We start from the raw sequence: 13,187 nt of genomic DNA, 5'->3' as shown, positions 1-13,187 counted from the left end.
TTAAAGCCAAACAAATTACAGACAAAGGAGATTCTATAAATGTTGATACCATTTTGTAGGTAAGTGTTAGAAAGATGTTCTTAATTCAAAAAGTAACTTTCATATTACGTTTCTTTAACTCTAAATCAATACATCCCCATAGTATCTTTATTTAGTTTTACGTGTTTACCGGAATTTATATTTACAATGATTTAAACCAGTTTGCTTAAACAACTTACACAGATTACAAGTCCTTATGTAAACGTCTTTGTCGGTTATTTCCATGGCTTAAAAAGTAAATTCACGGATAAATGTATTTATCTGTTAATTTAAAAAAGAACAGCCTGAATAATTCGAATTCCAACTGAATTATTTTTCAAACCTAATTTCACTTAATAAAACTAAATCATTGACCCTAGTGAATTAGAAATACTAAGCTAAGTGCAATGATATGATATTCCACTTAAGAAAGGTTATTCACTTCTTAGTGTCTTAAGCCTCCAATTTACCCTTGTGTAGAGTAATTTAAGTTAATCATGTATGTTCTGTTTTTGTAGAAATGACGTAGAACGAAATTGTACACGGTTAATTATATTCCGCGAATAAAAATAATAATCATATCACATGCATTCATGCTAATTGTATCTTCTAGCTTACTTAATGTATAACAGTTTAAATTTGGATGACGGTTTTTTTAGTAACTATGAAGAGAAACCTTATGACTTGCCCTTGCTACTTCAGGATAAGACTTTCGACGTGTGGAATGTGTGGCGAGAGTTACCGTGATCTTTACTGGGGTTGGTGAGCGTGGCTGTCGTTGTCTGCCAATCAGGGACCTGCACCGCTGCAGTCGTGCGGCTACGGACCCAGTGTCATCGTCAACTTAATGTCAAGGTCCGAGTCCTGGGTGCTAACCTGACCTGCGTGAGAAACTGGCATTTTTATCGTTTCTTCGGCTTCTCGCAACGTGTTTAATACTGTCTACCCATCTGCGTTAATTTCTTGACGAATTAAATGCTAAAGGAAGTCGATAAATATCATACAAATTCTATAAATCGTCACTTGATTATTATTTCGTCTAGAGATGACCTCTATTTCAAAAAAGATAATTAACGAATTCGTAAACAACATGCGTATAAACACATTATGAGGTTAAAATGTGTCATAATAACCCTGGAATTCATAGAGTTAGTAGTTGTATGTGTGATAAACCGATTTTTCTATACTCAGTGTAGGTTTAACTGGAAGTTATAAACATCTAAAAATCAACCACCTTAGGAAATTCCAAGTATTAGTTGAAAATAAGTATCTCTAGCGAACAGCTATAGAAAATGAGCAACTATGGTTACACATTTAGTCAATGGCGCAGTGTAGCGGTTACGGCGGTTATAGCAAGATAACAGAGTCAAGCAACATCGAGCGTGGCTGCTGCTTGCATGGCTGACCGTTGAGCGATCCTGTCCTTGCAAGCCATCCGCCTGCACGACCATTGGCGGGGGTTTGGAAATCATACCTTTGAGCCGTTGAACCATGTTGTCAGAGAGGGCTTCTTAGCTCCAACTTTGCCTGGTAAAATTGCATTCTTTAAATTTTTTATCTTTAGTAACTTTTATCTCGTTGACTCGGAACGGATTTTGCACTCTTTTTCAAGACTTTGAATATCTATCTGCATCTTGAAGGAGTTAAAAGTAGTACTAACTTATCATAAACTAAAAATATTTAGATCCTACACCTAATTTAGATCAACAACTACGTAGAATATTTTAATTTCTGCTTGAGTTATTAAAGTTACTAGCCATCATTTTGTACTTTTTACTGTAAAATAGTATTTTCTGTCACAATTATGATCAACCTCGTCTTCCTGAAGGCACTCTGAACTTGTATGAAATCCATGTTACGTTATTCTATGCATATTAAAACCTTTTAGTACATTATTTAGTAAAAAAAACTCTAAAAACGACAATAATTTTAAAGAATACAAAGATACTAACAGTACTAATACATGCAACACGTATTTACATTTTATAACATCAAAACATTGAAATTAAATCATTATAAATGAGCATGATTCAGTTCACCTACATAAATACAACATTCGATTTAATTATATTAAGTCGATACTTAGTTTATGGAAATAACTAAAATTTCGCTGCAGAGTTACTCAGCTGAAATAGAGCCAACAAACTCATCAAGTGGCTTGATGATGAAAGTGACACAGATACTGAAGTTCCTATGCTGCTGCACATGTTCGTTCGACATACAAGAAGGACGCTATAAACCTGATATGGCCAACAGAAGAGGAGACAATCTGCGTATTACGTTCTTAATACGCTCCAGTGATGAGTGGTAAAAATTACCCAGTAACGAGATAACCAGGGCATGCTTTACCGCATGTCAAGACTACATCTAGTCGTGCAAGTTAAATTAACACTGGATTTGAACATCTCAAATGCAGAGTCCTTAACATATCATCTATGAGCAGATTTATACCTTTCCTCAGGAGAAAACACAATAAGCGTTCTTCTTGGAAACTGTGTGAAGTTCAGTTAGTCGACTAAAACGAATACCAAATATGTATCGACTCTGCCGGATTAAGTAACTTGACAAAATCGTCCACACTTGGAAAATTAGATGATACAAACACGTGGCAGTATTTCGGGCATTAGTTCCAATTAAACCTTTCCATTGTTTAGCATATCTTTTTACATTTTTCTTTGCAGTTTGTTTGTTTAGAGTCCTGAACAAGTACACTTATTCATAACTAATTTATTTTTATTTAAGTTTGTTTATTCGAATTCGCTTTTGTGTGAAGTTTATATTTTAGGTTGAAAATAGTGTAAATGTTGAAATCAACCAAGTAACGATAAAAATAGTGGTGTTCCAATTAAAAATATTGAGGTCGTAAACGTATATACCATATTCAAAATTCAGCTATCCGTCCGATTACCTTGATTCATAGATATCACAATCATAATCATCAAAACAAGCGTTCTTCCTAGCAATCTTATTACTGAAGACGGGTGAATAAAATGAAGACTGTAAATGTATTGGTTGTGCCGGGTTAGTTTCCAAGTCACCCACAATTAGCGAAAGGGTGAAATAGAAATGAGCTCCTTTCCTATCACTCCCTTCTATAGACTTCTTTTCTCCCCTTCTTACTGCTTTGTGTTTATCTAAGAAAAATCAATTTGTGCTTATTTATGTTTATTTATGATTTAAAGAGAATAATGCAGTTACATACGTAAAATGGTGTTTAAAACTCTAAATTATATATTAGAATAGTTTTATAAAAAGAACGATAAAACTAATTTTTACCTAAATTATACATAACCTTTCGTAAATCTGTATACTATGGTCAGATTTCTGCATTTCCATTGCTCATATTTATCGCCACATCTTTTCTCTTATATTTGCTTATCCTCATTTTAAACTTTAATACCACAATCCTGGTCACCGTTACTTTGTCTTTTCTGACCAGTTTACAAAACCAAATGTTATTTAACTTTGAATTTTAGCCTATAATTAATTAACGATAGGCCTAATAATGGCATATATTAGTATTAAGACTATTATTACTAATTTCACTGTAATGTTCATATACGAAATAGAAGTTTACCCATGTAGCCCCATTTTATAATTCCGATAAATATGCAATTTGGAAACATTATTTATGTGCTCTGAAAAACTGACAAAATGAGTTATCGTTCAGTGCAGACGACTCAGCATGTTCCATTACGTAATGCTCGTGCAACAGTCTGTTTGAGTCAGATTACCATTGGAATGCTGTTAGATGGAGAAAGGGAGGAGCGGATTATAGTCAAGGTTAAGTCATTACACTAATGGTATTAACACGGAGATGCGCATGTACCACTGGAGTGTATGGGCCCTACGTCATATTAGCAAGGGGATATAACGTCCTAGCGGATCGGTGGACCTTGTACAGATGTTCGTATTCTGGTTTAAATTTACAAAAGAACAAAACTGGTAAATATTTAAATAATTATAAGATTTAAAATAATTAAATATCCTAGTGAACATAAATCTATTAAAATGTGCAAAAACGAATAAATTGTTTGTTAGAGTTACAATGAAAAATGTACAGCTTATTACCTGTATAAGGCTCATTAATTTCAATCGTGAAATGTATGCAATAGAATAAAAATCAAATAAATATAAAATAAAAATAAAATAAATAAATTTCAATATTAAATATGTGGTGTTTGTGAACATACAGAACAACATAAAGTTTTTAAAAATATTGTAAGTTAAGTGTTTTTTTTAAAGGTAAATGTTGTTAAAACTGTTTACGATATACGTTTGTTGTATTGAAATTATATTGAAAGTTAAACAGGTTTTACTGAACTTGATGGGCTATTTTGCAAAACTAAACTTCAAATGCATGTTCTTCGACAATTTTATATTCATGTAAAAGTACATTAATAGACTGTTTCCATTGCAAGAACAACTGGAATAGATTGGAAAATCTGTCCAAAAATATATGAGTCTTCAGAGTTTTCTCCTCTGAAGTTAAATGAAACTACTGTTATGCATTACAGTATGTACAATTGTACAAGGCTCCGTTGGACGTTTTGGTATACTTTAAGGTATAAAAACTCCTTGAATCAGCAATGTTTACTTCATAGACTTACAAGACAAATAAATGTGACATATGGGGCTGTGGGCACTACCTTTCCTGTATTAGATTATTACAGTTGATTACTGTGATAATGAATAAGCCTACAACTAAATGAGGTATATGATGACCAATCTTACCATAACAGATGAAACTATATGTCAGAAGATTCTGTATACTGATTTTTATGTACTAGTAGTTTGTATCTAGAATACTGTAAATGATGTAACGTTATAAGTTATTCCAAAATGTTTAATTAGACGTTTGAAAGAAATTTTCTTTATTTATGTTTTTTAACGGCAAAAAGTTTAGTTTTAGTTTTAAACTTGAGTCGGGCCTATAGGCAAAATTTAGCAGAATAAATACAATTTGGTGTTGGAAAACGTCACTATCTAGTGTTGAACATAAAAAAATACGATTGAATGTAAAATAAAGTTTTATTCCAGGTATCCAATTTTCCAATTTACCAATTTTCCCTTACCAACAATTTCTTATACACAGAACAATATCTAGAATTTTCTAAAACAGTACATAATAAAAAAACTGTTTTTATCAATAATTACTGAGCACATCAATTTGCAAGCGTGTAAGCTATGAAGAATGGTAATCACAATATAAGATACGTATAATGATATACTATAGGTAATAGAATAAACAGAAGCAACGATAAATTTATGTTGCAAAAGGATAACTTAGTGTTTATTAGTATGGCTAACTTTAATTTTCTTTATTAATTTTATTATTATTTTATTTATATTTATTTATATATTACGTTTATATACTATTTAATTAATTTATTTCCGACAAACAGAACAAGATTCAGACTTAAGTATCATATGGTTACAGAAGATTTATGAATATATTATGTGACATGATCATGTAATGTGACAGTAAGTAATCACACAGTATGACAACAACTCTCGAAACACCGACAACCATGTACCTAATCAAGCAATCACACTTTGCACTTCATCATCTAGGAAATCATTTGAAACTCCTGTAAATGTCATTCAAGCAGTAACTTGATGTGACGTAAAAGTAGTTTTTCCTCCTTTGTCGTTGTCCATAGAATTAAATTTTCTTTGTTGAATAGACATAAAAACCGGTCAAAAAGCGAAATAATTCCACATAAAATTTTAATTTCATTCCTCATTTATATATTTATTATACATATATAATATATATATAATAAAATAATATATATATATATATATATATAATAAAATAATATATATAATAAAATAATATATATATATATATATATATATAATAAAATAATATATATATAATAAAATAATATATATATATAATAAAATCAAGTATAAATAGAAGAAATATATGACATCAGTGTGAAGATAAATATCTCGTTGATAGGGCCGTAGAGGCACATAATGACTTTCACTGCCATATTATAAAATCAATAAAATCCTTATATTATTTTAAACAATAGTGTTACATGGATGAAGGAGGAGGAGTTCTTCTCATTGGAAAAATCAATTTTCTATAATTTTATAAAAGAAAACTCACAATTCTTCAATAATTTTTATTGCAAATAAATTTTATTCGAGAATTGTGAGTTTTCTTTTATAAAATAATATAAATAAAATAGTTACATGGATTTGAATTTTTTTAGATGTAATCCCAAAGATAAAAATATATTTAAATGGCCTACAAACAAAGATCAGGGATGAAGAATTTGATTAGATTGAGTTGGCATTATACTGAAAAGTTATTAGAATACATATCCGATACTATACCGTGCTACTGGCACGGAAATTTCAGTACAGTCTCAAGGCGTAGTCATGTTGATACCGAATTTGTTACAATTTCAGGCAATATTGGGGAGTGCTATATATACATCTACATTTAGTATGTTATGCTGAGACTGAGTTGTTGAAAAAGTGGATGGTAGGAAAAACATCCAAACATAGTATTGCATTCCAAAAAGACTTTCGTAATATTCTGAAATTGGAATTCTGCCTTATTAAATCTTGGCTATTCAAGTTCAATTTCAATTATTGGGCAGTTAAGATTGAACGTTGGGAAAAACCATGTGCTCATGCTATATAGCAAACTATACTAGAGATTTCACAGTATTTTTTTCTAGTTTTTATAGATTCCCCGAAATATTTGAAATACCGATGTTTATATTGCATTGCTTAAATAGTATTAAACCTTATGTTACCTCATTTTCAGGTTTCTGTAACTATGACTAGTTTTTACGTCTATTTGGTTTCGCGTTATTTTGTTTAAACATTTGAACTTTTGTAAAATCTATTGGCTAAAATATACAAAAATGTTTGGTCTTTCAAGAAAAAAGATTTCAGCTTCCCGCGTACGGTTTACGAGCTGGTTAACACAAAATTCAAATTTTGGCTGGTAAAGCCAAATTTAACTGTGGATAATATTTTTGAAATCTCGGCTAGAGAACACAGACGAGTACTGTAATAGTATGTATCTCATTTTCATTTATGTATCCAAGGGTTATCATAATAATATAATCTGAATTGTAATTGCAAGATTTGGAAATTTTCTGCCATATGATACAAGACTCCACTATTTTTACCCTAACTGAAATATTGTGTACACTAACAACTCTAAAGGAAAAGTTGAACTACCAAGAACCAGAACAGTGGACGCTCTATGGCAACTTTTTGTGCCTACCAGAGTTAGCAATACAAGATTTCATGAACGTTTTAATGCGCTTCCCCATTAAATTTCCAAATAAAAGTTAGGTGTACACTTATGAGTATTCTAAAATTATACGCTTTCATCGTTTTATGTCTCATCGGTATAACCATAATCCTTAAAGCATGGGTTACTAACAACACATTCAAAATACAACTGTGAGAAATTGGATTTTTTATAACATAGTGTAATTGTTATAAACCACGGGCGCTCTTAGCTTTTAATTTGCGTAATATTTAAAAGTTCGTGGGGCTCTCTTTTAATTAAAACACTAACAACAAGTTGCACATTACACAACCCCCTAGTTTATGATTTATTAGTAACCTGGCAGATGTTCGTTTTTATTGGCATCTAATTTTGCTAATTGCTATAAGATTTTCAAGTCTAAAGACACGTTTTACAATGGGCTGTCTGTTAACAGATAACGAATTCAGTCAGTGTACATTTCACTTGACCTTTTAAGAAGTTTAAAATGCTATACAGCATTCTCAGTAAAGCTGCATATGTGACGAAACCTTTGAACTCGTTCTATAACTGAGTGGTTTACATTTATATTGAGCAGCGAATTGCCACTGCCGGTGAAGTAATGGGGAAAAACTCCTCTGTGAAATGGCCAAACTGATGTCAGTGTGGATGTTCGTTTGGAATGGATGTTGCAATTCAAGAAATTGCATAAAACCGGACTTATCTGATATCCTGGAATATCTAACAAGGGAGAAAACTGGTTTACCACTGTAAGAGAACTGGCAACACGTTAATTAAAATCAGCATATATAACTGTATACTTAATGATAACATTGTATGTTTATTTATAGATAATTCTATTTAAAGATTTAAATAAAATCGTTATTGCTGGCCTCTTATAGAAATCGTTTTGTTGTACATCCGTGTATCCGTCCGTCCATCTGGTGTTAACGCTTGCTATAAACTTTCTAGAGGTTTGAATCTGTCTGTCTGTTTATCCGTTCACCTATCTAACCGATAACTCTTGATAGAACAAGCCTAGAAGCCAAGATTTGAAACTTGGTACATGTGTTGCTCTTGGGCCAAAAAAGACCTCTACTTATTTTTGGACCTAAAAGTAGTACGTAGTACCTATGTACGTTTCTTTTAGTTCATCTGTCAAGTAGGTCTGCCTGCGCGTTACATCATTTGTTTCGTTATTTCTTTACTTATTATTGTTGTAGTCCTAAAAAAATAAAAAGGAAAACGGTCAAGTACTAGTTGCCATAGGATCTCGGCTTTATAATAACGTAAGTAAAATCTATTCCTTATATAAACCATACCTTACGTTTTCACTTTAAAAAAATTCATTCGCTTACCTCAATTTTATAATACCACTCACTATGAATTACATGTTTTTTAAAGATAATGCTACATACTATAGCAAATTTCTTACAGGGTGATCACCCATATAGATAACAATTGTAACTCGTAAAAGTATAAAAAGAAAGCTTCGCCAGTTTTTTAAATTTAATATTTGGTATATTATTAGATTTGGAAACGTATTCTACTTTTGAGATCGGGTTGTAGACTGAATAGATACACACATTTTCATTTTATTAGATACATTTTAACCGTAGTATTTTCTAAATAATCGCCTAAAATATATAACCGATATAGTTCAAATTATATTTATCAATATTAAAGTGAGTTAAATCTACATCCAAAGTAAAGTTTTAAAATAAATTAAATAATATTTATTTATTAAATGGAATTATATACAATAGCTGATGGTTTTATTAGTCGTATAGATTCAATACTCCCACATGATATCCAGAGGTGAATACATAAAGGCGATGACCGCTGCAACCTTATAATAACACTAAAACGAGATTTACAATCTTGGAAAATATTTTTGGAAATAAATAAAACTCAATTTTTTGTTGTTATAGTAGTATTACCCGTGCCTGATAAGTCCCTAATTTAAGGGAAGCGTACTGTTATTTGACTATCCATATAGTACAATATCTCAATAAAAGGGTTGCTAAAATAGAATGAGCATAGAAAATTAGAGGATGTAGATTTTAAAATATGTAAAACACAAGTAAAGCTCAATTTTTTAAACAAAATAAATATGCACGTAAAATGTGTTATGTGTTTATTTCATCTTGCACTGTACAATTGTTTTGAATTTAGAGCAATTTATTATTTAAATATAAATTATATTATTAACCACGGCATTAACAGATCACTAAACAAATGGATAATTTATATATGGTGGGATGGAAATTGTGGTATTCTATTCATAGCATGAACTGTATGAACTGATATAGATAATTTTTTATAGGAACTTACTATGAAGTAGGACAGTCTAGAGTGTTTGGAATAGTTTAACCCCTTCTCACTGCTGCAACTGAACAACTACTATATATATATATATATATATCGTCTAGTGATATATCTTCCAGATTGTTAAGATAAACATGTGTTAATCATTTAAAAGTAGGACTTAATTACTGTGTAGTCTTGTCAGATAAGACTTTGGAATTAAATGGAAATGGCTTTCAGTATGACACGCTAAGTGTAAGATGTAAAGAATAATGTTATCTATGGTTTGATGAAGGTTGTAAACACAATAGAGAGCCCACATAGAAGAATGGACCCACATAAACACGCAACAGGTTTCTACTCAGATATAGTTACCAACCGTAGCACACTTTTATCTTTTACCTTATTATTTTACCATATTAGATTCATTCTTTTATTTCGTAGTGTGACACATTATTCATTGAGGGGTGTAAGTTATTTGATCCATTTCAAGATAAAGGACGTTTTTACAGTAAGGAATCTTCAGTTCCATGAAACAAATAAAATCCAAATTTGTAAATACTATTTAGTTGCTTTAAACACGAAATATTCTGACAAATTCATTATTTGTTAAAGATAGAGCAAGCAGAATTTTAATGTACACATGCGGATGAAAATAACATTAAGCGATTTTAGCTTAATGAAAAAATTAGATAATTTCCACTTGTCAAAAAAAATTTTAGTTCTTTAAGACTTTTTGAATATTAGGAAAGTAATGGAAGTATAACACTTATGTTATTTTCTATAAAAAAATAGTATATCATAAGACTATTTTTCATTAGTGTTAATGTGGTTCATTACTCTTATGAGAAAATATGACAATGCTACTGAAACTTGGAGACCTGGGGAAGCTGGGGTAAATGGAGACCAACATACGATAATGTAATATTGCAGAGCCATAATGTGATTTTGTTGAGATAAGGATACGCTGAACAGGGCAGCTTGCTAAAGAATTTTTTGTGAATACGCCATATGATAGACTCAGAATGTTTCTTGTTTTTTGAACTGAAATTGAAAGACTATTTTAAATTTAGTTTCACGTCCTCCTCCATATAGATAAAGCTATGAAGAGAAATAAACTTCGGAATTTCAGGCTTGAGCTAAGCAAATGGGATTTTTATTCACTGGATTTCTTACGATTTAAGCATTAATATTTGAAAGAGAGAGGTTGAATAAATGTATTTACGAAATTATTTCATTTAGGTTACGCTTGAATAGTAACAAAACCCTTAGTGGTGTAAAAAGTTATTCTACAAAAGCACCTAACCCCAGTATTGAAAATATCTTAGTCGATTGAGCCGTATAATTAGAGAGTATTCCTTGTACAGATTGCCGTTTGTTCCATTAACTAAAATTGAATCTAAAAATGTGTGGGACCTTATACACGCTTGAACAACATTCTAACAGCTGAGTTGCGGCCTTTGTAAGCTTTCCCAGAGTCAGAATTCTACAATCACAAAATGCAGTCACGATCTATAATTGAATGCCCTTTTGTATAAAGGTTAATTGAGTGTAATAGAGAGAGAACCAATCATCTAAATCCCACGCTGCCCTGTCTCTTTTGGTATCAGCGATGATAATGTTGTGAACCAGGCGTCAGTGGTAAGTAGCCAACGGTCGCTTTGTGCTAAATGCGTGACGATCGCATAATACTGCAGTTACCGGCAATAAGTCTTATCTGAATCTCACTGGAGCCCTTAATTAATTATCTTTTTATTATTATAAACCTCTATCCCATATCAGCAGTTACAAATCTAATAACTGTAGTCATGGTTACACTGGGCAATGGTAATAATGCCTAAGACCCGATGTCAGCCAGGGTAAAGTGTCCTCCAGGTTTATCATTAAAACCTCCTCTAAAAACCTATCACATAATTCATCCAATTTCTACCTCATGACAAATATCCAAGCACGTTATAGACCTCTAGATATAGGATAGCTCATCTGATTTATTCTTATCAAAGACCTGACAGATCCTTCATAAAATTTTACCATTGTCTGTTCGTCCATGCGATAACTCTAAAAAGGAAGTTCTTGGAGACTTAAAACTTGGTACATAGGTTTCTATTGGTCCAAGAAAGAACTGTATTGGTTATGAAGGAAAATTATTAAAAGGGTAGACCGTCGGTCTGTCTCTCCAGTGTGCGATAGCTCTTTTGGTCCTATTGTATCAGATTATGTAGTTACGATAGTTAGCTGGTCTTACATATGTCCCTCCAAGAAAAAACGGAAAGCTAGATAGTAAGATGAGGTGAATGAGGGAGAAGTGGAGGCACGGAGAACAAAGTAGGAGATAAAGAAACTGACTTAACTAATACCATCATACACTACACCAAGCACATTGACTTTTCCTAAGAAATTTTGGTAAATTGAGCAAAGCCATAGAATAATCTCAAGTTATATATGTACAGTATTATACATACATTGGCATGGTCAGTAAGAAATAGAGTATCCATAAAAGCATAACACGCTCAGGAAAACTGCATCGAAAGCTGGTAGTCATGAAAGAGCTAAATAAACCAACAGAAATGGGTCACCGTAGGAGGAATGTGATGCGTCAAGTTCTGGCTGGCTTCAGTGTTGCACTGCACATTGCGAGAATAATAACCTCGCCTTAACCATTGTCTGTCTGCAATGACATCACGAAGTAGACGGTACATTTGTCGTCATCGGCCAAAAGATAGATTTATTCATACTGCAACATTTAATTGTAATCATGTAAACGAATAAAATTTATATTTAAAATAACGAGCTTGTTTACAAATGTTTAATTGTAAAGGGAGTATTTATAGTCAAAGAGCAATTAAAACAATAATATCACCACATGTGTGTTTATGCAGTATGAAATTCCTTACTGTTAGGTGTTATTCCCGCACAATTTCAAAAGGCGATATCAGAACTCCTCCAAATTTCAAGTATGCAGGTTCAATATTAAGTTTTAGCCGAAATATGAAACTATAAAATTTGCTCTTAAAACTTTAGGTGTATGACATACTACTCAGACTCCTCGTTATAAAAGGAAATAACATTATTAAACCCGACATTTTTGCCTAGCTGCACAACTCATATTTCACATTTAACAAGATACTCTGATAGTGCAGCAAACAGGATTTGTTCGGACATTTTCCATCTTTCAGTGGTACAATACAATCAGTAACACTACGTTAACTACACTAAAATCTAATCTCTTTTCAGGTTTATGACTAAGCTAATGCATGATTACAACCTAGGTTAACCAACAAATTATATATTAGAATTATTCCTCTATATATATAGGCAACACAGAGTTTGATGACTATTCATGTCACTCCATAGGATTCGGCTATGGCTTTAGTTAATAGTTTTACATTGATCTTATGGATAACCATGATGCAAAGAGAAAATAACAGAATGAAAAGTTTGTACACAAGTAATGTATCGTATATCGTATATTAAGTGACATATTAACACATAAATAATATGTGAAATAAATAAAAAGTAACAGAGTAAATTTTAGACGTTTGTGACAAAATCTGCTTTCATCAAACTGTAACGTTGTCTTATACTTCGTATCGCCTCGCAATTTTTACTATTCTAA

Source organism: Homalodisca vitripennis, chromosome 3, assembly GCF_021130785.1.
Source record: "Homalodisca vitripennis isolate AUS2020 chromosome 3, UT_GWSS_2.1, whole genome shotgun sequence".
Lineage (NCBI taxonomy): Eukaryota > Metazoa > Arthropoda > Insecta > Hemiptera > Cicadellidae > Homalodisca > Homalodisca vitripennis.
Note: the sequence above shows the minus strand (reverse complement) of the source record.